General features: G+C 37.4%; 1 protein-coding gene across 16 annotated transcripts in view; it reads left to right on the top strand.

Annotated features, from left to right (window-relative positions):
* Lmntd1 (lamin tail domain containing 1) overlaps nt 1–27,422 on the top strand; it is a 340,293-nt gene that overhangs the window by 218,092 nt on the left and 94,779 nt on the right. The window contains exon 8 of one of the 16 annotated variants that reach the window (XM_058576411.1): nt 10,052–10,195. The exons of the other annotated variants lie outside the window; for them this stretch is intronic. The gene's annotated coding sequence lies outside the window, so the exon portion shown is untranslated. The remainder of the gene's footprint in view (nt 1–10,051; nt 10,196–27,422) is intronic. 16 annotated transcript variants of the gene reach the window in all.

The following is a 27,422-nucleotide window of genomic DNA, read 5'->3' as shown; positions in this document are numbered from 1 at the left end:
CCCCACCAACTGGGTGCCAGGGTTCCTATCCAACTGTCTTTTTGATAAAAGCCACTCTAATAGGAGTGAGGTGGTATCTTACTGTGATTTTGATTTGCATTTCCCTGATGACTAGTGATGTTGAACATTTTTTCCACATACCTTTTGACCATTTGTGGCCTTCTTTTGAGAAATGTCTATTCAGGTCTTTTGCCCACTTTTTAAATTAGTTTGTTTTCTTCTTATTAAGCTGTTTAAATTCCTCATATATTTTGGATCTTAACCCTTATAAGATATACAGTTAGCAAATATTTTCTGCCATTCTGTAGGTTCTCTCTTCATCCTGTTGATGATAATATTCACCATGTAGGAGATTTTTAGTTTGATGCTATCTCATCTGTCTAGCTTTACTTTTGTAAAAGACAAAGTACAGGTGTGTGCTTTTAAGGTCATGTTTTGAAAATCATTGCCCAGACCAACATCATGGAACTTTTGCCCTATATTTTCTTCTAGTAGCTTTATTGTTTTGGTTTTACATTTAAATATTTAATACATTTGAGTCAGGTTTTGTATATGGTGTGAGATAAGGATCAAATTTCTTTGTTCAGCGTGTGGATATCCAGTTTTCTCAGCACCCTTTGTTAAACAGACTGTCCTTTCTCCATTCTGTTTTTAGCACTATCAGGGATTACTTAGCTGTTAATGCATGGATTTATTTATGGTTCTCTAGTCCATGGATTAATTTTCCTATTTTTTTTTAAATTTCAGTACCATATTGTTTTGTTTACTATAGCATTGTAATATGTTTTGAAGTTAGGTAATGTGTTGCCTACAGTTTTGTTCTTTTTGATCAAGATTGCTTTGACTATTTGGGGTTCTATATATGCTGGGATTATAGGCATGTGCCAAGCTCCACAATTATTTCTTTAAATATGCTTTCTATCCTTTTGTCTTTGTCTTCTCCTTCCCAAACATCTATGATCTAAACCTTTATTCTTTTGATCCTATCTCATAAATTACACAACTGTTTTCCATTCCTTTTCATTCTTTTTTATCTTCTTGTATGAATTCAGTTTGCCTGACTGCAGACATCATGAGTTTCAAATGCCATGATTATTCCTGAGTAACCCTGCTAAGCTTTCCCTACATGGTTTTCCAATATCCTATAAATAGACAAAAACATTAGAGTGGTATATGAAGTTTATAGCCAGACCCTGGTTCCAATAACATGCCTGACTCTTTGATATTAGCTTGAGACAAACAAGTACCATTCCAGCTTGGATTAAATCACTTATCCTGACCATTTTATAAGCCCTCATTTTTATGATTCTAAGCATGGGATCCAACTTATCTTTCTTCTGCCAGCAACCATGCATCTATCAGCAATTCCCCCAATAAACTGTATTCTGTGCAATCCTGGAACTGTCTTTCTCTTCTCTTCAAGTTTAAAGCACTTTATGACTGATTTTCGTACACTGGGACCAGTATGTTCCAGAACACTGCTCTGACTTGTATTTTCAAATAACCTGTCTTGGAGTTAAAAAGTACTTACTTTTGCCTGATCTGTTTTTGCTGTCATTGAGCCTTTTACATTTCTCATTTTATTAATTTTATTTTTCAGTTCCAAAATTTATGTTTGATTTTTTAAACCATTTTAAAGTCTTGTTAAACTAATTCTGATCACTCACTGGTTTTCTGACTGTTTTTAAGGCATTTCTTTGTATTTTCTTGAACTTCTATGAGTTCCTTAAAATTGATGTTTAGAATGCTTTGTCAGGCAATTTGTACATCCATCTCTCTCTCTCTTTCTTTCTTTTCCTTTTCCTTTCTTTTTCTTTCTTTCTGTGTGTGTGTGTGTGTGTGTGTGTGCTGGGGGTTACCTAGAGCCTTGTGCATGCAAGGCAGATACTCTACCAACTGAGCTACATCTCCAGCCTCCATCTCCATCTCTTGAAAGTTGGTCATTGGTATTTTTTTCTGCTGGTGGTATCATGTTTTCCTGGTTGTACTTGATTCTTGTCCTGTATATCAATGTCTGGGTATTGGAAAATTAGGACTTATTTTAATCTTTGTAGACTGTACTTGTCTGGGAATGCTTTTTTACAATAAATCTACCCATGGATTCTGGGAAGACCTTCCTCTTTGGTTCCTATGTCCAAGACTACTACGGCCATTGTAGTTCTTGGGGTGTTGTAAGTCCAGGACTTCTGTGGCCAGCATCACATCAGGCTGAAATTCCATGGTTGTCAAGTTGGAATCCTACGGCTGCTCAGCACTGGGTTGGAATCTTGTGCAGGCTGAGTCTGGTGCATCATTCAGGTATACAAATAGCTTAGAGATACTGAGGCCTACTTGCTGCTAAGAGGTATCTGGAGCCCAAGATCACTATAGTCAGCTCCATGCAGATAGAATTCACTTTGCATGGGTTATGGGTTCCCATCTGACAGGGGGGCAGGTTTGAAGGCCCAGATTGTGAGTACCAGCTTGGAGCCAGGTGCCGTATGAGTCTGCCTGGTGCTGGGTTTTACTATAATAGACCCAAAAGTCCTACGCTTATTCCTTTATTTCCCCAAGTATATGGTATCTCTCTGCTTACTACATTGCTTGGAGTATGGGGAGGAATGATGTGTATATTGTAAAACTGTCCTTCCTCCTCTCTTTAATGCATTTTTTCTTATTATTATTATAGTGAGGTACTATGATTGCTCACCTTCCTTAGATCTTGCAATGGTATTTTCATGCACAGATAGTTATCCAAGTTGGTGTTTTGCAGGGGAGCAATTATTGGAGAATCCTATTCCACCATATTATTGCAATCCCTTTCAGTTTCTGTTTTATATTCTAAATTCATATGTGATTTAAAAGTGACAAAGAAAAAACTTTTGCTTTATTTTAAGCCACATTTTTTGTTCACTTTTTAAAAATTATATATTAATTTGAAAAAGTTGCCATATGGCCCTTGAGTCCAGACTGATACTAAAGTGATTTTTAATAAAATAATTCAATTAAATATTTCCTTTAGTAAACTGAAATTTTTTCATAGGACATAAGAAATGATACAATAACTTCATTACATTAAAATGATGTCAAACTTCTTTAAAAATAAGACAAATAAATAACCACCACTAAAAGGAAGCATGAAATACAATTGCTCCTGAAAACTAATGCAGTGAAGGAAAGACTATGTGATATGATCCAAAGCCAGTGTATTGACAGTACTGGGGGTGATTCTAATTGGGGCTCAAACCTGGGATAGGTTAAAAAAGAAGGGCTCAAAGAAGCTTTGAGGTATAGCTGTATAGAGCCACAATTAAAATGGAGAGAATAAGAGAACAGAACCACAGAAAAGTGCACAAAAACCTAAAGATCATCCTCATTTTTCACTTAAGATCAGGCCTTCAGACTTTGTTTATTGCGTCAGATTTTAATAATAGCTGAGTGGCGTTTAAAATACATTTTATAAGGAAGATTGCACATGTAAGTGATTAATTCTAATCTAGAATATAAGGTGTTCCATTTTCATTCCTTGATTTTATATTGTGCTTGGAGTAGAAAAATAAAAAATGGTTATCTTTTGAAAAATGAAAGAAGCTAGAAACAAAGCAATACGACATTAATGATTTTGATTTTTTAAAATTTACATATACTGAGAAAACAAACTTCATGTTATTATGTCATAAAGTAATATATTTTTGTTTTGATTTTTATTATTTTCTATTTCTCTAAAATACATGTACATTATAAAGAAGAAAGAATAATTTATCAATTTAACACAACTTAATAATAGATTATTACCAATAAAAATTCACCAACCATTTTTTTAAGGAAAGTAAGATACTGTGGTTAGTTTCAATATCCATTAGAAAAAGTAATTAATTAATAAATATTTGCTTTTTTTTCTTTGTAGTGCTGAGGATCAAACCCAGTCTTTGTGCATGCTAGGCAAATAATCTACCACAGAACTAAAATACCAGAACCTCCACTCTCACCAATTAATGAGAATTTCTCAGCTATTGGGTAGAAATAGAGAAGGCTCACAGTCTCAAGACATGTTTTATATAGCATGAAAGGTAGACTAACTCTGAAAAATGGAAAATGATAAATATCAGTGATGATAAGTCAGTGTTATTCACTTTTTGATAATAAAGGCCATTGTTATTCAAGTTTATTCTTGAAAACTTTGATTTTAATATTCTTTGTGCCATATACACATATGTGTGAATATATGTGTCTAAATGTATTTATGTGAAAAAATATCACTCATTATCAGAATATACCTGCATCTGAAAGTATGAAATATATTTTAGAACCACTCTCACTTTGTAGTTCTGAAGCTCAAACCCAGGACCTTGCACATGCCAGGCCCCATAACTTTATATGTATTTTCTTAAAATAGCACTCAGTAAAAAGAAAATCCAGTTTGCCCCCAAACATCTATGAATGCCACCTTCTCTTCCATCATTTCTACTCTTTTGTCAGTCATCTCATTAATAAGATGTTGCATCTCCCTATTTTTTGTAGTCAATGGAAAACCAAATCAACTGCAAAGAAAGCAAAAGATGATATTTACACAGCTTTAAAAATCATTACTGGATTCTAACCAAATCCACTGTGACCATAATTGTGGTCATTTGAGTTGGCCATTTTCATTTTGGGTTGAGATGAATCAGCCACATTAACAAAGTGGATGTAAAACTGATCACTTATCTTTAGGAGCTGTAGAAAGAAGGTGATGCTGTCTTCCACCCACTGATAAAGTGTACCTTTTCTGAAACAAGGTTTTGTGGAAAAATGAAACATCAATGTAATTATGATTGGCCACCAAATTTTTTTTTTGTAAGATAGTCTTTTTTTTTATGCATGCACTTGTGCATGCGCGCGTGTGTGTGTGCGTGCACACACACACACACACACACACACACTACAAAGGTAATAAAGACCATTCACTCAGTAGATCAACTGAAAAGGCTACTTTTATACCTTTTCTGAGAAATCAGGCTTGCTATTGTTACTATGGCAACAGATTGTCAGTATGAATGCTGGAGTTTCTTTGGCCTGGCTGATTGCTAAAGTAGGTGAGATAGGAACACTTGATATTTTTTATTTAAATATTTTTCAATTTTTTTTATTGGTTGTTCAAAACATTACAAAGCTCTTGAAATATCATATTTCATACATTAGATTCAAGTTGGTTATGAACTCCTAATTTTACCCCAAATACAGATTGCAGAATCACATCGGTTACACATCCACATTTTTACATAATGCCCTATTAGTAACTGTTGTATTCAAATCTATGTTTTTAAGCTCTTGAATAGATGGGTATACAGGTGCAGTAATAGGAACTACATTCCAACAGGATGTTGTTCAGGAGGATACCAAGAGAGTTAGACCTTGGGGCACAGTTTGCTACTTGTGACTTGCTGATGGCAGAGTAGAGACCTCAGTTGGTCTCACTGGATCTGAGTCTTTTTCCTTCTACTCTTCTCTCTGGTGTTTATTCCTCAAGTGGGAAATGCTAGATTGGTAGTAGTAAATAAAAATTTACTCACAATCAACAGGTACATAGTGAATGTGTGTTACATAGCAAACTACCAGGGACACACAGACAAAATTAATGCCTTCATTGAACTCATATTCCTGTGACAGAGACAAGCCAAAATCAAACAGATAAATCTGTACATTATGCCAAATAGTGATAGCTGCTATAAAAAATAATAAAGCATACTAAGACAATAATAGGAATATTTTTGAAAGAAGAAAGAATGAAAAATTAAAATCTTTAAGAAAATCATAACATTTTGATTTATTCATAACTAGCCATGATAGACATAGATTACATGTGAATATACTAAATCACTTATGTTTTAAATAAATATGTCTCTCTCAAAAATGAAAGCCTACCATTTGGCAAATACTGGGATCACTGGTGAGAAAAGGGAACCAGTGACCCAGTTCCAGAGCTGTAAAGATCAGAAACCTTTAATAAGGCTAACAAAAGCTGCAGATTTGGGACCTTCAATTTTTAAAGGACTCCATATTTTATACCTGTCTTGAGTTCTCTAAAATTTTCCAAGAGTCTTTTATATGTTAGATTTAAAAGGACAAAATTCATTTGGAATGTTTGAATGTAGTTTCTTACAAAGAAGGTGCTAGAGTTGGGATCTGGAATGTCTACCACAGGTCCACATGTTCACGTCTTAGGCATCAGTGTGAGCTTTGGGAGGTGCTGGAAACGTTAAAAGGTGGGGTCTAGTGGGAAGGCTTCCAGTCATTAGGAGTGTGCCCTTGGAGGGGATAGTGAGACCTAAGTCCCTCTTCTTCCTTTGTTCTCTTTCCTCATGGCCATGGGGGAATAGCTTTGCACCACTGTGTGCTCTGGACCATGATTCTCTGCCTCACCACAGGCCCAAAAGCAATGAGTCCCCCCAACCGTGGACTGAAGTCTTCAAAACTGTGAGCCAAAACAAACTTTCCCTCTTTATAAGTTGATTATCTCAGGAATTTTGTTACATTAATAAAAAGCTGACTAACACAGAAGGCTTAAAATTTCCACTCTCTGGCTTACGATTTCCTGGAGTAAGTTTCTTTGTAGGACACATGACCTCAGAATGTAGTAATAGAAGGAAATATAAATGGATTTGGGAAGAATATCCATTTATGTATTTGTGAATGACAGAACCAACCAACAACTAAGAGAAACTTAAAGTTTTGGAGTTTGTGTTCTGCTAACGAACCACAAAATGGATGTCCTGATATGGGATTTGGAAAATTGGGAAAGGGCTCTACAATTAGGAAGGATGACCAGGCCCTCCCTTCCCTGCCAAAATTGTGCTGGCAACAGATGACTGAGTTGCATGAATGCTGGACCACCCAGTATGGCAATTCCTGTGTTCCTCCCAGATTGTATTTATTCTTTATTGTCTCATAAAGAGCCTGGCACTCACTGGACAATTTTGCTGGACAACATGTTGGCATTATATTTTTGTGTTGCCTGAAGCAACTCCAATGGCTGCAGTAAAACATGCTTGTTGCTTTTTTTATTATTGGCATTCACTGTGGGTGATAATTGAACTGTTTGCTTTCTTTATTTGGATTGAAGATCATAGTCTGCAAATGATCCTAAGGTGCTTTATAAATACTGTATTGAGCAACATTGAAACGTTGTTTTTTACAATAGCCAGGTGGAGTAAAGCAGGGCTTTCGTTCAGAAGTCTTGGGAAAGCCAAGTTGTAGGATCAATCTCTAAGGGCTCCAATCTGCTCTATCCCTCCTATGAAGATTTTCTTTCGGTTTTATTTAGTTTTTAGTGTTTGTTAGTCTTCAGGCTTCTGGATTTGTTCCCTTTTCCCTTGGATTAATTTTTTTTTTCCTAGTTGGACCTCAACTCTATTGTGTCAAGGACCCTGGAGGAACTCATCAAGCGGAATAGATGATAAAATGAGATCTACACCAGTTCTGATAAAACAGAAAACTACTTGCCCTCGAACTTGTCAAGTTCTGGCCTTAAGCTCAGACCTCTCTTCTCCACTCCCAGTTCTCTACCCCACCCATTAATTCTCTTTCCTCTGAAGCACTTTTGGTGCCTTCCAGTTTGGACATTCTTGGCAGTGAGAGCTCCATGGCATGAGCTCTTGGTGGTGGAACACGTTGTTTCCGTTCTTTCTCCTGACAGTACACCCTGCACCAAGGCAGGCAGCAGTCACCCTTTGGAAGATCCTATTAGTCAGTTAATTAGTGGCAGAGCTCACATATGCTCAAGAGATTTTATGATATGTCTTCTCTCAAGGTCATTTCTACTCATATTCTAAGTCCAGAAAAATTGAAGTCAAACTATTAATAAACTAATAAACCTGTATTTTTTCAGATTTAAAGACTGATATTTTAATTAACACATTTCCCTTTCCTTTTTTACATTAATCAATTTATTTTGAAACATACAAACCATTTTTTAAAGTACTTAAAAGGATCTTTGGAGTTCTAACTGCAATATGGAGATTGTATAAATTATACTTTACACCTGCCCAGCGTTGTCCTGTGCTTGCTATAGGTTTTCCTTAATTTCCAGCCTAGCCTAGATACAGGCTCATTTGTCTGGCTTTTGATTTATTTGCCTTCCCTAGTCTAGATGGAGGCTCAGCTATTTCCTTTAGATGCCATTCAGTCCTCAGAAGAGCCAGGTTCTATCCTCATTTCTAAAATACTTCTTTGTGCTCAACACTTCACCAGTTTAAGTTGTTTTCTTTGGGTCATCTTGACATACTAAATCCTTTCTTAAGTTGTTTTCTTACATATTTGCCTGATTCTATTTGATTAGATATAAGTGTTACAGTCATTTCGGCCTTACATTTGAACAAAATGCCTGTGTGTGTGTGCATGTGTCTGTGCGTGTGTGTCTGTACTGGGGATGGGGTGGGAGAGAAGACTGGCTGAAGAGGTAGTGATGTTAGGGTGGAAACCTTCTCATGCCTGTGGTACCAGCAGCTCTTCCTAGCCCAAAAGGACTGCCATGAAATTGGACAATCTCCCACGGAGATTTCCCTGGCAACAGGAAGGTTCCCTGGGAAATAGCTGTGCAGGTCAGCCTGGGTTTCTTTCTAAACCCAGGGAGGGTTGGCGCTGCATGGTAAATAAAAGCAAAGAAATTTCTGGAACTAGGTATTTGCTTTGGTAAAGCCCCAAACCTATTCAGGCTTATTTTTTAGTTGTCAGGGTGATTAAAGTGGTTAATTTAAAAAATCTCCCCAGAAACCTATCCTGAGGAGGGGTGTACTGTTGGAGAAAGGATTATATGGACATTCAGTTGTTGCTAACTGAAAGCAAATGGACATAAGAGGAGCAGGTCATGATCTCTCTCTCTTCAATGAGAAGACATTGAAGATGAATGAACGGTTCATATTTGCACTTGGAAAATGTTTCATCTAAATATATGTTTTTTTCATAACAAAAGTATCTCTGGTGTGGATATAAATGTATATGCTAAAATATGTTTGAAGTAACTTCTAGAGCTCCATAAGCAACAATCAGGCATAGAGACAAACTAACCTATGCTAAGCACCACCCACGTAAGGGTGAAGGAGGAATAATACAGGATGATCCCGTTCAGCATGTTCTTCAGGGCCTCTGCCTGGCTGGTGAACTGGAATCCCCAGTGGTCCTCTTTACTTTGGTTCTATGACTTCAGTATTTGTAGAGTCCCTATGAAAGGTGACCTCAGCCCCAGAAGCATGCCCACTGACCTGGCATGACCTCTCCCACACCTTCTTAGGCCCCTGAGCTAAGGAAGCTCTCACATTGCTATGCTCCAGCAGCTCTGTGGGTGCACCAATCCTGGTCAGAATTTGCCTACAGGCTGTCGTTCCTGCTGAACCACACCAGCCAGGGAGCAGTGGTGTTGGGCAGAATCTATTTGCCTTCTGTCCAGCCCTGCATTCCTGAGCTTCCATCCTTTGTAGTCATAAAAAGTATTTCCCCTTAAGTTTGGGTCTGGCTGTACCAATGCCAGTCAGACCAGAGAGAAGTGTGGAATCTCTCCTGCTCTTCCCTTCCCAAACTCAGCAGATGAAGTGCAGAATTATTCTTAAAGATATATATAAGAGACCCTGAATCTGGGAATAATCTTCATGCTGTATTGTGCTATTCTGTCTCTGTGACTGCGTTTATACCTCAGTTCTGTTGAGTACATCAACTCCTGAAGTTCTTTCTCAGTGTTACAGATTAAATTGTGATCCCCTCTCTCAACATTCATAGTGTCATAAGGGTGGGACCCTAAGCCAATAGGACTTATGTCTTTAGAAGAAGAGGAGGAGATACCGGGGATGTGCATGCAGAGAGGAAAGATCATATGACGACATGGCAAGAAGGTAGTTGTTTGCAAGCCAGGAAGTGAGGCCTCACTTGAAACCAACCTATCTTGATCTCAGACTTCCACCTAGGCCTGGTTGTACAACTGGGCTCTGCACACACCCTGTTTGTTTAGCTCTATCATTCTCATTCAGTCCTGCTGCTTTTTCTGTAGTTGGTAAGCAGACTGGTCACTTGGCCCACAACGCTTCTTTTCCTCTGCCTTCAGGTGTCCTCACTACTTGGAATCCTGCTTCTGACTGCCTTGGTGCTCCCTTGAACCAAGGGAGAATCTAGAAGAGAATCCAACTTGATTTGGACCTGTCTACTTTTGACTATTGGCCATTTTCTAGGAGACCAGAGACACAATTGGGTCAGTTTTCATAAACACAGCTCTTATCTCCTCTTTCTACCTACTGCATCTGACTGCTGAGGTCTCAACACACCTTCACTGGTCTGTGGGTACAATAAGAGGTCACCTCCTCCTTTTCTGCTTCTTTGTGCTGTTCCCTTGACTGTTGCGCAGGCCTCCTGCTGATTTGCTTGCTGAAGTACTTGTCAGAACTTTTCAACCTGGCTATCCTCCAGATACTGGTTTTACTAGCCACAACTTTTCTGTAACTAGTTAGGTGCTAGTATGACAAGAGGTCCCTTCCACCATTATTGTTCTCTGTGACTTTTTCCTTACCATCTAGCATCTTGAAGTACTCCATCATCTTCACTTAATGATGTGCAACAAGTCAGTGTTCTGTATTTGCTGCGTCGATTTGATCTGATTTGCCAAATTGCGATGTGCCTTGTTATATAAGTTAGGAAAGAAAGTACAATAAAAATGCATGAGCAAGAAAAATGAATTGCATGACAGTTCACTTTGAAACAAAATTATTTATGAAAAAATCAACAGTGTTTCTTCATGTAGAAGCTTTCTTATGTATTTCTGAATTGCTAATTGAGAGATGGAGAGAAAAACAGTGTTAAGGATGTTGCTAATTGAAAGTTAGGAAGTCATAATGACAAAGCATATTTAAATCAACAGAGTTTGATTTCCAAATTTTATTCAGCCACAACTCTTCAATAAGAAGTACACTGTGTTAGAGATTAATATCACAGATATTAGATATTAATACACAGATATTGTGTATTATAGATGAAAATTTCTACATTCCCAAATGCCAGCTGCCTGCTCTCTTAATGCTGGAAAGAAAGTAGGCCACCATCAGCCTCACCTTCCATTTCTTTTCCTAGCCCCACCATGTCTCTACACTCACTCCTCAGCATTTTTGTCTGGGAGGCAGTGGAGTGAAATGGGAAAAAAACAACCTGAGCTTGGGGCAGAAATACTGTATCTATTACTTTATAGAAGAGTGACATATTGACAGACAAAGTGTGTATCTAGGCACATAAATAATTTAAAAGTGTATGTAAAATGAGGGCTGCTATCTATTTCAGGGGTCCTGTAAGACCAATAGATAAAGATTATGTGAAGTATTTGTAGAATTTCAGGTCTGCAAATACCAGTTTCTCCCTCCCTCTTTCTCAATTTCTATTTTCTATTTCAAAAGAAGGGCCTCTTCCAAGCCTGACACACCAGTGCTGACCCCTTGCCCCCAGGTCTCCTGCAGCCAGATCCCCCACATATCTGCCCTCTGCTCCCTGTGAGCAATATCCCCTGTCTCAGAAACAAACAAACAAACAAAATCTACCTATTGTTTTTCTAAGTTCTAATGATCTTCTTGAAGCCAATATACTAAAAATGAGTGGTATATTTTCACTATCAATCTTCTTATCACATGTCATTTCCTTAAATCTTAAAGGCATGCAGAGACTTTGAAGCCCTCTAGAAGGAAATTCCCAGGGTCTGGAATGCTGTCCTTCTGGCTTGGTGGAATTACTAGTAACTGAAGTGTCCTTCATGCTCTTCAGATGGCAGACCAACTTTCACAAGTTTAAGGAGTTAAATATATTAGAATCATCGAAAAAGCTGCTCCATAGAAAAGGAAGATAGAAGAAATTCAGGTCATAAAATTTGATAATATATTTTACATTTTATCAGCACTAAAGGTACTTTTGAAGCAAGATATGATCTATAAATTACTCAATAAATCATCTTATAATAAGGGTACTTTAGATATCAATAAACAGATAGACAACTGAATTGTCAGTATTCCTTTAAGAAATGTCTGTCATTATTTTGAGCTGTTCTGCAAAGACTCAAACCCTTCCCAAAACTTCATGCATTATACATTTGGTAAGTTTTAGCATGTTCACTAATTGCTCCTATAGGAGCTAATGACCCCCTTTGCTGCTTTGTCTAAGACACCTGATGCAATCAGCGGGGAAAAGGTGTGTTCACTTTTGTACACTGCCTCATAAATTCACATTCGGTTCAAAACTACGTGCAATTTCAAGGTGTTTTTAAATTCTAATCAATCTGGCATACTGTAAGCATGGCTTAAACCTACACATTTGCTAAAATTTGTGAAAGTGACTTCGGTGAATAATTTTTGTCTTTAAATAGATCCATTTTGCTGTCTAGGAAGAATTGCCTATACAGAATCAACCATGGAAATTCACTGCACATGCCCTTTGCTCTCATAATATTGAAAATCACAGTATAACTTAAAGGACCTCATTTAGTTTAGAAATCAGCGTATGATTTAAAAAGTCACCATGTAGAAAACTGATCAGGGATTCATGACTGGCATGTTTCTCTGTTATAATCATTATTTGCAGAAGGTGATTTGTGTATTGGGTTCTTTTATTTCTGAATACATACTCAATTCCTTAGCCAATTAAAAATGTGTGAGCTTCATATGGCTTGAAATTATCTATGAAAAGATAAATAATGTAGTTTAAAACTGTTTCCTATATTCATAGAATCTAAGAATGAAGAGCTGGAAGGCACCTAACAATAGTATATTCCAATTCCCCTATTAGAAAGCCTTCTAAAGAAAGGCCCAAGAGAGATCAGGTAACGTGGCAAATTCTGTTTCTCTCTGCAAACTGGCGACCAAACTAGGAAAAGAGTCTAGTTTATGAAAGACTTGATTCCATGGAAAAGAGGAGGAACAGACAAAGGATTTTTAAAGAGTTAAAAGTCATTTCATCTTGTTTATAGCAATATTATACAGAGGAAAGCATATAACTTTGGAAAACATTACTCTAATTAGTTGACTTTGCATATATTCAAATCCATAGATCATCTTTTACTAACTGAAATTTTGTATCCATTGTCACATTTCCTTTCAGTGAAAATGAGTAATTCAATAACTCTCTTTATTTGGAGTTTCACAAATTAAGGATTTGTGCGTTTCACTGATAGAAAAGAATTTAGGCATCAAGTTTGGTATATAAAAATCATAGTTGGAAAGTTTACCTACTTCATCTGATCATTAGCAAGCATTCTCCATTTATTTATAAACCTAGTCACAGCCACAAAAGTAGAAATTCAGCAGCCCTCTGGTGAATTGTTAGTTTTGCTAATTACAAACTATACTTATCTATTGGTTATAAGAGGGTTTCTACTATAATTGTTTCACTTAGCTTTGGTGATTGCTTATAACAGAAAATAATTAAAGTGATAGAATATTGTTGGATTTTAACGTCTCACTTCTCTCAATCTGTATTGCAGTGAACATTATTTATAGTATAAAACTCAAAGAACTGACTCACAGTGATTTCTGTCTCTGAAACATGATGTTTCCTTGCCGCATACTTTCAGTCTACCTTTTCTTCTGTAATAGTCAAAGTCAGGCAATACTGAAAATCAAAGACTTGGAATTGACACACATGCATGACAGACAATCACCCCTTTTAGCCTGGCTGCCCCTCTAAGGGATTTTGAGAAAATCACAAGTGCCGGGGTTAAGCCCTGGTAGTCCAACAGGAAAGCAGAAGACCATTTAAAAGGTGATTGGATGGGTAAACCAAGATGAATCTGGGAAGATAAAACTGTCAAGTGGCAAATTAGGGCCAGAGCAACTGGAGAAGGTCACCAGAATTCAGAGGGAGCTGGGAAGGAGGTGAGGATTAGGAATATGATAGATACTGTGACAACAAAGAGGAGTCATACAAAGTCATTGCTCTTAAGAAGTTCAATTCAGAGGGAGGCAAAGGAAACTCAAATATATAAAAAACCCACCATGGGTGAGCCCAGAAAAAGGTATTTACACTATATGAGTTGAATTGTGCCTCACCCCCAAGATAAAGATATGTTCAAATCTCAACTCCCACTGACTGAGAATGTGACCTTATTTGGAAAGAGTGTTGTTTTATTTGGTTAAATGAGGTCATACTAGAGTAGGTGGGTCTTTTAGCCAGCATTACTTGTGTCTTTATAATGAGAGACACAGACACATTGTAAAAACAGAGGCAGAAACTGAAGTGATGAGTCTACAAGCTGAAACCACCAATGACTGCCAACTTCTGCTGAGAAGCTAGGAGAGCCAGAGCCGAGGGTCAGACTCCCCCAGAACCTTCAACATAATCCAACCCAGCTGGGACCTTGATATGGGACTTCCAGCTTCCAGACTCTGAGACTGTGAATTAATGTTTTAAACTACCTAGTTTTTGGTGCTTTGACATAACACCTAGGAAACTAATATGCCATTTAATTTAGCCCTTGTAAGAACTTACATGATAAGTAATGTTAAAAACTTTAAAAGCTGTCTTTGTTTATCCCTTACCTCATCCCAGAAGAGTAGCTGTGGGATTAGATAAAACTGAATTCACATTCTGAACTTCCACTTGCTAGCTAGAAAAACTTGGAAAATTTTTATTTGAACTTTCCTAATCCCTACATTTGCTCTTTATAAATTGGAGATAATTCTATTGGGATTAATATTTCCCAATTCACACTGGCTGCTAAAAAGCTAATAACCAAATTTGGGACACAAATATTTAGGATCTCAGACATGTTTTTCTTAATGTTAAAAAAAATTTTTGGCATCATATAAACATCTGTAGGCTTTCATAATATGTTAGGGAGAATAAATTATGTTAAAATAAACATAAATATAGATAAGGCTAAGCCTAATTGAATATAATTTATATATTACATGACAGGATTAAAAATATCTTACTGTAGAATAAATGTGTGGCCTCCAAAGCAGGATTTTTCTCTTATGATATGATTCATTTGGATGTGGAAAGAAAATATTTGAAATAATACTTGTATTTTTATTTATCATAAAAAACAAAACCAAATCAGGTCTCCCCATATTCAGTGTATGAGTGGTAGTAAGCGCTCATATTAAGACAGCTAAGTGTAAAACAGCCAGAGAGAAGGGTAGGGGCTTGTGTTTGATGGCAGTGAATTCTCTGGTTCTTTGATAATGGCCTATTGTTAAATATTGCTACTGATGTATGCCCACATAGTTGGGCTTACACATTATATTTTCTAGTATTAACTTTCCCTCACACAAGGGACAAGTGGCCTAAAAAGAGACCCTACAAAAAAGTGAAGATAGAAGGCAGACTAGGTATACACAAGAAGAACAAGATAATTGCAGAACAGACACTTCTACTCCTGAAAGAAAGTTCTTTTTCAGTCATATTGTGAAATTAAAACAGTAATGATTTAACTAGATATGACAGGTAGTTGGCCCCTGAGGCTCGGAATTATCAGGAAGATTATTTGAAATGTGGATTTATATCAGCTATCTTTAATGAGCCCTAAGTATGTACTGTGCTTGAAAATATTAGCTGACACTAGCACATATTAATTATTTTATAACTGTAAATGCCTATATTGGGGGCAATTGCTCAAAAATGCTTTTTATAGTGGTATACAATTATAGATAGTTTGGCGATCTGCCTACATAATGCATGTATGTTAGTCACCACTCTCTTCCTGAACTTCCCTTTCTTACAGAATAGTTTTTATAAATGCAGAACACCACAGGGAGAGTCAGTGAAACATCTGAAGAACTGATTCAATTTGATAGGTTCAGAAATGCAAACAGGCTTGCTAACCTCTTAGGGTCTCCAACAGCATTGCTCAATGGAACTTTTTGCAGTGGCAGAAATGTTTTGTATCTGTTTTATCCAATATGGTAGCCATGAGTCAGGTGTAGCTATCCAACACTTGGAATGTGACTAGTGTGACTGATAATGTCAAGTTCTAAGTTTATTTAATTTTCATTAAGTTAAGGAGCCACATGTGGCTTATAGCTATGCAATTGAACGTCTCAGCTCTAGAGAAAGAGGTCCTTGCAGGAGAGTTCTTTCTAAGATTCCACAGTCCTAGATACACATTTGCAAATGAAAACAGATATCCCCAAAGGCAGCACACACTACTGGAAGACAGAGCATCAACCTGGAGATACATACACAAAACAGTACAATGACCACTGCACTCAGTATGAAATGTGTAAAGAATTCACTCAGGAAAATAATTATCAAAAGACCTTTGCTTACAGACTAATTTTAAAAAATGTATTCCGTATTATTAAACTGTTTCCAAGTGGATGGTATGCTATAAAACCAATAAAATGTTGACAGATCTCTGATAAAATGTTGTTAGATCAGTAAGCTGGCCTGGCCTGACTTCCTGACTTCTTGTTGCAGTGACTGACCCTCTGGGTGAGGTAGGAGCACATTCCCACCTCATGCTGCACATTCCAAACCCAACCCCTGCACCTCCCCCTCCACAAATTCGTGGGAAGCACTGCTGGGCAGCCATCCTATCCTATCATTAATGTGTAGCTAAGGCAACCTGGCTGACTGCTTTGTTACTATAGCTCTCTGTGCCAGATTTCTGGGTCTGCATATAACAAGAGAGGATTGGGTGAAACTATATTCAGCAGTCAGTGAGAGCAGGAAGCATGGGCATTTTCAGATCCAGGTCCACCATACTAAAATAGACATGAAGCTGAATTTTCTCCTTTGGGCAATTACCTGGCTTGCCTCATTTTTTTTTCCTATACTTTTTTTTCCTGACACTTTGAGAAATGCTCGAATTTGTCGTCACCACTGATAAATAAGAACAACAGTTTCACACATGTGGAAATGAAGCTTCTAAGGTAATGGAAATGACATGGATTGAGGTGTTGTTTTTGAGCCAAACATTGTAGAACCTATTACGAAGTGAAAAAAGATTGCTTAAATAGTATAAATAGTATGATCCCATGATTGCAGAAATAAACCCAGATGTATAGAATAGACACAAAAGACATATTAAAACATAAACAGAGGTATTTCATGGAATTGGAATTATAAGTGATTTTTTACTTATTTATTTTTACTTGCCTGTGTATTCCAAACTTCCTTCAATAAATATGCATTACTTTTTAATGGAAACCTATAAATTTTTAAAAACTATTCTCTGCCTTGAATAATTAAACTTCTGATAATAAAAATAGTAATGGTACAGCAGATGAGAGAGGAAAAACATATATAATCTGTCCTAAAGTCTCTACTTTTCACCAATTTTCAAAATTATTTGACAGTTGCCATGAGATTGGCTATCTTTACCTAATTCTAAGAATCAAGACAGAACATTTTGGTTAATTAGAAACAATTTCCCCAGTTTCAAGATTGTAGATGAATTAATTTCATTTTAAACTAATAATAAATCCTTTAACAGATGTTACTTGGAACTTGAATGATGATAAAATTAATTGATGAATAAATTCATTCAACTGGTGAACTGTAGAAAGTAGGCAACATACTGGAATTAAGAGTGGATTAGATGGACACAATCTCTGTCACAGACTTAACCACACATTTTATTTTATAGAAAATCTATAAAGAAAACATTCATTATTGTAAATAACATAAAATTATGAAATGATCAAGTGATCTGTTAGATATAAAGTCATTAAAACCCTGTTTGACTGTGTCAGAAAAGGACACTGTAAAGATAGTAAAGATACGAGAAATTTCCAGAAGAAAGTCCAAATTATTCTCATTACAGAACACTGGGAAATACATTTTTAAAATATGTCTCTCTAATTTTGCTTTCTCTTACTTGATGGCTCTCAGACAAGGTATGCCAACCACCTCTCATATCTAATAGATCTATGTCATAGAAAAGTTTTCATATTATTTGAATTATAAAGTTTAAAGATGAAGAGGAGAATCCTCTGAAAACAAAATTGTTAGGGAAAAATTCCTTTGCACTTAAAACTTATGAGCTCCCATAGATCCTTACCTAGCTTTTTAAGGAATTTTTTAAAGCTATCAGGAAATTATATTTGAAAACATGTATAGCTCTCTACAAATTTTGTTTTGACCCTCTGTTCAATTAGCAATGACCTCCCTCTGAAATATGGTTGATTCTTTCTCTCTGCATTTTTCATTCTACTCTTCCTCTTATAATGTCAAATCCAGAGAAACTGAAGACCCAGAAGTTTGGGGTTAACATGCAAGCATGGGAGACATCAACCCTGCCAGCCAGCTGCCCCTCTAAGAGACTTGGAGAACACCATGAATGGGAAAAAGGGTCCTGGGGCAGGGTTGGGTACTGGCGGTTCAACAGGAAAGCAGAAGATCATTTAAAGGGGAGATGGGACACTGAAAAGCAACATGAAGCTGGAAAATAAAACCCTCAAATGACAAATTTGGGGAAAGTGAGAGGCCAAAACAACTGGAGAAGGTCATGAGAAGTCAGAGGGAGCTGGGAGGGAGGTAAAGGATGGGATGGTTTCAGAACCCACTTAGAAACACTGAGTTCTAATTATCATAGGAAGTCTATGAATAGCTGGTTTGTTCTTGCTGGCTCAGGGGTAAGTCTTCTCTCCTACACCATCCTGACCAGTGTTGGTTCTCCTAGTTCTGGATTTGTAATTTAGCCTAAAAAATTAATCCAGACATTGTGATTTTATTCCTGACTTCTAAAATGTCAGGAATAATTAGACTAGCAAATAATCAGACCTGGTCTTCTCTCCTACACCATCCTGACCAGTGTTGGTTCTCCTAGTTCTGGATTTGTAATTTAGCCTAAAAAATTAATCCAGACATTGTGATTTTATTCCTGACTTCTAAAATGTCAGGAATAATTAAACTAGCAAATAATCAGACCTGCAATACTGTCATCAAAATCTTAGATATAATGCAGTAACCAACCCAGGATTCACCTTTACCCATGAAAACCCTGGAGGGGGAATTCTTTCTTTGTCCTGGTTGACACATCCCTTCATACCTACATTATAAGCTTTCTAAAGTGGATGAGTAACTGCCATGCAGTAGTAGGGATTACCTCCTTATTTTCACAGCGCTTAATATTTATACCGAGAATCTATTATTTACAGGCACTTTAAATATATTATCCTTTCTAATGTGCATATCAATCCAATTTAAAAGGATAAGCCAGGATGCACAGTAGTTAAGAAATAGTCCCAAAGATATTACCACTATCTATGCCAGCCAGGGTTTGAAGCAGTTTGCTCTGATTTCAAGCTCTTTATGCTGTGATGTTGCTCTATTGTTCAGGTGTTTTGTGGCCCATTTTACCATGTTATAGCTGAATTACCACATTCCCAATTCCCAATTCGTATGGCTGTTTCTTGACCACACATAATTGTACTCTTCATTAGCAAGCTCAGTTCTGCGGTTCCTTTGATCTATTTGAAAACCTGCAGTAAATGCAAAGTAATAATGGATAAGCAATCTAACTCTTAAAATGGGAACTTATTCCAATGGTCACTGCCACCTACTTTGCGGCTCCCTTACCCTAGCACTCCACTGCAATTATCCCTTTATTTTATTGAAACCTCCAGTGTATTGATACTGTCACACTTTCATATTTTCACTATTCTCCTACCTTTGCTTCTTTTACACAGTGTAAATTCATGACCCATTATTAAAACCATTTACTTGAAAACACTAAATTCCCTGGCCCCACTTTCCCTGTGCTTGCCTGGCTAGATTCCAACCTTCATGAACCCAGCCAGCCGTCTTCTCTGTGCCTGCACTTACTGGTGATTATATCACAACTGTTAGCCTAGTTGCACTTTAAATTTGTGATTTCCAAGCCTCAACTATGCCCTCAATAATCACAAAGCCCTCTAGAAAAAAAGACCCCTAGAGTTTGAAAATGTTCCTTTAATTATTTATCAAAAACCTTAATGTGATATATCCAATATGTATTTTAAATATTTACATTAGGGATAAATTATAGTAGAAGTTGTTATGTTACTTGCCAAATTAAGGTACCTGCATTTCAATTTAAATTTACTAATGATGCCTTCACGTATTGAACATTACTCTGCTTTCTAAACATATATTATTAATAATATCACCAAGTAAGGAACATATTATTATTATTCCTCTTTAACTGAAAAGGGAACTAAGGCTTAAATACTCTAATAAATACTCTAATAAACCCTGGCTGGCATAGATAGTGGTAATATCTTTGGGACTATTTCTTAACTACTGTGCATCCTTGCTTATCCTTTTAAATTGGATTGATATGCACATTTCTCTTGGCAGGGAAAGGATTGGAGGTTAGTTTTGAGGCTTGTTCCAACTCTAGGAGGCTCTTCTCAATAGCCTCTTTTCCTGTTTCTCTCTGTTAAGTCTTTGGAATGACTCATATTTCTTCTTGCCCAAACCTCCCACAGTCTCACTCTCCCCATTCTTAGTCTATAACTTGGACTTCATTATAAAAAAATCTAAACCATCAGACAAGGACAACTTAATCTGATTATATCTACACACCTTGCGGTCTCTATGCCCATTTTCTTCTCTCTGCCTTCCCTCTTTTTCAAATGGAGTGGCTCTGTTTCTATCAAAGGTCAGTCCTCTGAGACCACTAATGCTCAAGTCCTACCCACTCTTACATTTCCAAGCAATTTGTTGTCATAGTTAAATCCCCTATATTGTACAATGTCAGTGGCTTTCTGTGCATTGAATAATTTTAGGCAACATGCAAATATATAGTCTCCCAAGTTACAAAACCCAAAACACCTCTGTTGATGCCCTCTATTATATTTTTCTATTTTCTTTCACAGCACACCTTCTCAAAATAGTTCTTTGGCTTTTGTTCACTCTTTTAGTTACTCTATTGAGCTTCTGATTAATCACTCACTGGATCTTCTTTTGTCAGGGCCACCAATAATCTCATATTGCTAGGTTCTATGTGCACTTCTGTCTCTATTGTACTAGCCTTCCTCTCCATAACATCTTACCCAGTGGTCCAATCTCTTTTTAGAAAACTTTATCTCTTGGTTTTGAATATAAACACTCTTTATCACCTTAGCTCTGGACCACCCTGTATTTCTCCTCCTTTGTCTGATCTCAAAATATTGATACATGCCAAAATATAATACTTGACTGTCTAGATGGTCTCTCCAAGTGATCTTTTCCAGTCCATGACTTTAAATATCAGCCCAAAGCAGGAGACTTCATTTGCCATCCATTTGATACCTTTCCTCTCGTAAATAATCAACTGACTACTTGGCACCTCCACTCATATAACAAACATAGATTTTCTATGGCACTTTCCACTCCTCCTTTCTTCTTTGCCAGTAGAACCTTGATTTTGTAGAGTTACCAAAAAGCCTAGGTCTCCAAGGGTGATAGGTCATCCAAGCAAACCTCCATTTAATTCTGGTCCAATCATAACAATTTAATTCTTATTGTCAGTGATTTTCTTATAAACTTCAGTGTGCATGCAACATAATTCTGTCCAATGAAGGGTAAAGTACATCTGCCGGGGAGCTTCCAGGGACATTTTTGCTTGCTAATGAAACAGACTATGTAAATCAGATCCTGTACCTTCCTGGTTTATCCCACTTCTTTTTTTTCTGTGAGACCCTCTATAATCGGGCTCATTATCTTTTTCATCTCATGCTGTTCTTTTCTTTGCTTACTCACCACACTGGTCTTTTCTCTATTTCACTCCCGTGTCCTGGTCTTTGGTCTTGGTGGTCTCTCTGACTTAAATGCCTTTCCTCCTGACCTTTGCATGGCTCCCTCTTTCTTGTCATGCAGAACTCAAATATCATCTGTTTCAAATGGTCTCCTTGCTCATTCCATTATAAATAACAGTGTCAATTGCGATTTTTATATTTCTGTCTTAATAACTTACTATCTCTTGTCACAATCTAAAATTACTAGATTATAAAATTTTACTAGAATATAAGATCCCTAGAGTTCCATGACGTTCCTTTGATTACTTATCACAAAGGTGATGTAAAGTATCCAATATGTATTTTAAATGTTTACATTGTGGAAAAATTATAGCCCAGTTATTACTTGCTGACTTAAGGTATCTTCATTTCAATTTAAATTTACTAATGAAGCCTTCATATATTAAACATGACTCTGCTTTCTAAATACACATTATTAGTAATGTTACCAAGTAGGAAACATATTGTTTTTATTATTTCCTTTTAACTGAAAAGGGAACTAAGGCTTGAGTGCCATCTCTCTTTGCCGAGTCAGGGATTGAATTTAGTTTTGAGGCTCATTCTAACTCCAGCTAGGCTCTTCTAAGAGCCTCTTTCCATGTTTCTGTTAAACTTCTAGCTTGTATCCTACTTTGTTCATTGTTGTCATGGGGCTGCTAGTCTTCTCTCAATTGCCCACCATCAAAATCTTCAGTGTTTATAATTGTGGAGTTAGTCCTAAAATTCCTCACACTCCATTAAAAAGAAATCGCTCCCCTCCCCATACCTACTTTATAGAAATACATATGTGGAGCTTTCTGTTCTTACAGTTTGCTTTATGTCTACAGCAAAACCTCTGCCTCACTGCTCTGGACCTGGAGGAGGGGACTGTATAATTTCTCTTGGATTGGCACCATGCTATGAGCTGGGTACTTGGGGGTGGTGGCTTCTGGTCTTCTTGGCTTGCTTGCTTCTCTTGTCATGGACCCACTACCCTAAGAGCAATCTGGAGTGCAGCTGATTATGACCTGTCATGCCAGATTAAAACTTCCGCCTTACAAGTGCAGGTCTGGGTAAGGAAGGGACTTCAGGGTTATAATTGTCTGGAGTTTCTACAATGAGGAGTTAGGAGGGTTAAGAAATACTCATAGGTGACCCTCCCTGGGAGAAACCATAACCCTAAATTGGGCTGGTAAAAGGAAGAAAACCTGTTCTTGGCTACACCCACTCAGCTAGAGCTTCTATCATATGGAGCTGGGAGGTAGGGAACAAATTATGTCTCAATGCTGGAGTCAATGATCAAAACAATGTTTAATAGGTTTTCTCAAGTATATATTTCTCCATTATCTGTATGTCTTTAGGAAAATTTCCTGAGACTTCAAATGTTTGTTGTTTTAAAAATTTTCATTAGTTATAGTGTTTTGGGGGAGGTGGGGGAGGGCCCACAGTACTTCTCACACTGCCATTGGGAAGCATTCTTCCCTAAAATGATAACTGTGTTTCCAATGGCTATTGTAAGAAATTACCACAAACTCAGTGGTGTAAAAAAATACAGATTTATTCTCCTATACTTGTGCAAGACAGAATGCCAAATCAATTTAACTGGGGTAAAGTCAAGGTGGTGGCAGGAGTGGTTCATTCTGGAGGCTCAGGAGAAAATCCATTCCTGCCCTTTTGGGCTTCTAGAGGCAGCTACTGTTCCTTAGCTTGGCACCAGGTCACTCAGGTCTTTGCTTCCATTACCACAGGGGGTGGGAGCCTTCTCTCTGACCTGTCCTTCTGCACCCCTTTCATTAGGGCCTTTGTGGTTACATGAGATCTGCCTGTACAATCCAGGATCATCTCTCATTTCCAAATGTTTAACTTGATCAAATCTGTAATTGCTCTCTAGCCATATAAGGTAATATCCTCAGGTTGCAAGGACTAGTACATTAATATCATGGGTGGGTGGGGGTGATAAATTCGATTCATATGATTTTAGTGTCTTTATAGATGATGAAACTAGCTTGGACAGTTACAAGCATCTCAAAGATCACATAGCTAGTGTACAATAAAACTACGAGTCAGTCTTTCAACTCCAGTTTTGGAACATAAAGTTTGAATGATCAAACAAAACCAAATATCTGTATTACTTATGGGTTCTAAACTATAGATGTAGAATAAAATGAGTGAATTATTATAAAATAATAACAATTTTAACAAAAATATATGAAGTCAATTTAAAATAATATATGCAATATAATATTATATTCAAATTCTACTTTTGACATCCCCTGTATTTAAAGAAAAGGATGGGCTATGAGCAAGATGTTTTTTCCAAGTTAATTCAATTCATTTTCATGAATATACACAATAAAACATAGTTATTACCACCACATGCACTGTGGAATAAACATGTACTCTTAGAAAATTTATGGAATGCATTCTTTGGTGGTTCTAGATGAGAGAAATCATCCACAATTTCAGGAGAAACCTAGAAAAATTAATTGAATGAGCTAGTTGTGATGTGGGAAGGTCTCTTTCTGAAAAATATTTTCACTAACTCATGTTGGCAAATTGTGATCCTCTCCAGAGCTTTTCTGTAGGGTTCTTTTTTCTCTAACTCCTGAAGGACATTCAGGGCATGTCCACATTTCTCTTGTGACATAAAGTGACCCATGAAAAGGACTGATTAATGATTGCTTTTGGGGAGTACTTTTGGGGAAAAGTCTTGATGAGAGCTGGAACTGTTCCTTTTAACAATGTCTGCACTTTGAGTTTTTCAAAGATATTAAGATAGAGAGAGAACAAACCTCCCTCCACAGATGCCTTTCATAGGCACATCCTCATCGCTGAATAGGAAGTTGAACAACATGTTCTTGTCAGTTATAAGAAGTAGTTACAGGAAAGAATCTGGCCCTTGAAATGCCTAGATAATAATGCCAAATAGATTTGATCTGACCCTCCCCCACCTCCTTAGCAAGTAAAATTCCCTTTGTGGTATCAGCTCAGAGAGAGCAAAATAGGACTGGATGTTTTCTGGGCATAGAACTTGATTCTGTAGCATAGATCCTTTTTTTTTTTTTTATTGCAGAAAGTACTTTACCAGATATATTGATTTACTATTATTCTATAAAAATGGTGCAAGAATATATCAAACATTTTCACAAATGACTGAATTTAAAGGCCTCCTTCAAAAGAATCAAGATGAATCTCTTTAATTAAAAAAAAAAAACATTGTTTGATACATTCTCAAGTGATGTTCAAACTCAATGAGGATATGTTTTTGAGGTTTCATGGTGGATGGGAGCATTTTTTTTTAGATTATTCTGCTAAAAGTCTTATGAGCTGCATAGAACTTTTTGGCCCTAAAATAAACATAAAGAAATAGAGTTTAATACATGCTTTAGAATTACACTACTAGCTTTCCAATCTCCATTATGTTTTATTCTTTAAATATTACATGCTTTGCCTGTTCAGGAAAGGATCAAACTTTTAGGTTCCATTTAATGCTGTTAGGAAGTTCAGGCTGGAGAATCACTAGGTATATTTAGTATATTTCACAAAAGTTTCAGAACAATTCACATTCCTATAGAAATTAAGAGCCATACCTGTTTTTCATATAAGGATAAAATATAATTGTCAGCATTTTCAGATCATGGCCTGTTCACTTAACTTATAAGAAGCATACATATAAAATATTTAAATATAATGAATATTCAAGTTTATTAATTTTATCAAATTTAATACATTGTATTACCAACACCAAGATATAGACACAGCATCCCAGAAGCCCCCTTCATGTTTTAAGAGAAGATTTAATGTTGTGTCTTTAGTCAGCTTTTTTGCCACTGCAACTTAAAGACCCAATCAGCACAACTGTAGAGGAGGAAAAGTTTATTTAAGGAATCACGGTTTCAAAGGTCTCAGTCCATATACAGTCAGCTCCATTCCCCAGGGGCTCCAGGTGAGGCTGAACATCTTGGTGGAAGAGTGTGGCAGACAGAAGCAGCTCACATGATGATCAGGAAGCAGAGCAGAAACATTTGAAAATTTTAATTTGAAAGGCAGGAAGAAAACCTGGATAAGGAAGTTGCAGTTATTAAAGATATTACTGCCATTAAAGAATGCTAAAGACTTTGCCCAGAGACAATAAGATAGATGACTTGAGGGCATCTCAGGAGCTGGCAAGATTACACCCATCTCAGGCTCAAAGGAGTAAAAATGAAAATTCTCCTGAGACCAGTGGGGAATCCTTCTTGCACAAGGGGGTCCAGGAAGTTTTTGGGCTCAGCCACCCAGACACTTAGAGGCTGCTGTAACCAGGGTCCTTGGAGGCTTGGCTACTGCTCAAGATGGTGGCAGACCTTGGCATCAACTACATAGTGCTGGTTCTACAGGAATGCATTATGCTGGATTTAGGGGACCATGGAGGCTTCCACCAAGATTTCAAAGGAAGGCTGGGGAGGCCAGGCAAAGTGCAGCAGGGTTGGAGTCCCTGTGGGCAACCCCTGAGAGGGCAATGTGTGGATATTTGAGGAAGAAGCCCAAAGCTGCAGTGGAGATCTCCAAGATTAAGAAATGCCAGTAAATTAGGACATCATCCTAAGGAAAGCTGCAGGAATCAAGCAAAAGTAGCCAACAGGAAGACCACTTAAGATACAACCAACAAGGCCACAAGGGCAGAGCTACACAAGCCCTCTGGAGAGAACATCAAGGTGCCATGTGTCCCAGATGCCAGATGCGGAGCCACAGGACTTGTTTGCCTAGCTGGATTTCAGTCCTGCTTTGTTCCTATCCCTTCTTTCTCTGCCCCTAATTTTGTGAATGGAAATATTTACTTTGTATCATTATATATTGGATACTTGTAAATCACTTTTAATTTTACAGGAGCTCACAATGCAAGATTGCCTTGAGTCTCAGAGAAGATTTTGGACTCAAACTTTGAGCAATCTCAGAACTGTTGAGACTATGGGGACTTTTGGGAATGACTAAATATATTTTGAATTGTCAGATGAGTGTGAACTTTTGGGGGCCAGGCACATAATGTTATAGTTTGGATATATGGTATCCCCCAAAAGCTCACATGTGAGACAATGCAAGAAGGTTCAAAGGAGAAATGATTGGGTTGTGAGAGTCTTAACCCAATCAGTGAATTAAATTAACCCCCTGAGGGGATTATCTGAAGTGGTAGGGTGTGGCTGGAGAAGGTAGGAATTAGGGGACATGGCTTTGGGGTATGTATTTGTTTCTGGCAAGTGGAGATTACTCTCTCCCTGCTTACTGATCATGGTGTGAGCTGCTTCCCTCTGCCACACTCTTCTGCCATGATGTCTGCCTCACCTTGAGCCCCCCAGGAATGGAGCCAGACTTCTATGGACTAAGACCTCTGAACCATGAACCCCTAGATAAACCTTTTCTCCTCTACAACTGTGCTGGTTGGGTCCTTTAGTCACAGCAGTGAAAAAGCTGACTAACACACGCAGTTATACATACCTAGAAGTATTTGTCATATGCTTTCATACAGAGGAAAAAAATACCCTAAAAGGGAAGAGGACACAAGTAAAACTCTACCTTCTTTTCATCAAAGAAGGGGATTTTATAGAAGACTGCAAGAGACATAACTAAATGAAAGAGGCCCATACTCTTGGACACTGTGACTTTAGGGAACAGTGGCTAGGCACAGCTCAGACTGTAGGAGGCCACCACAAGAGGGAGGCAGAGTTGCCAACCAGGCTCTGAGGCTGTCTCTCTGGCTGTCACTTGAGCCCCTCTTGGTGGTGAGGTCAA

The sequence above is a fragment of the Marmota monax genome, unplaced genomic scaffold, assembly GCF_021218885.2.
Source record: "Marmota monax isolate L192 unplaced genomic scaffold, Marmota_monax_Labrador192_F-V1.1 WCK01_AAM20220418_F8-fsc00012, whole genome shotgun sequence".
In the NCBI taxonomy this organism is placed as follows: Eukaryota; Metazoa; Chordata; class Mammalia; order Rodentia; family Sciuridae; genus Marmota; species Marmota monax.
The sequence above is the reverse complement of the archived record's forward strand: the minus strand, read 5'-3'. Positions and strand labels throughout refer to the sequence as shown.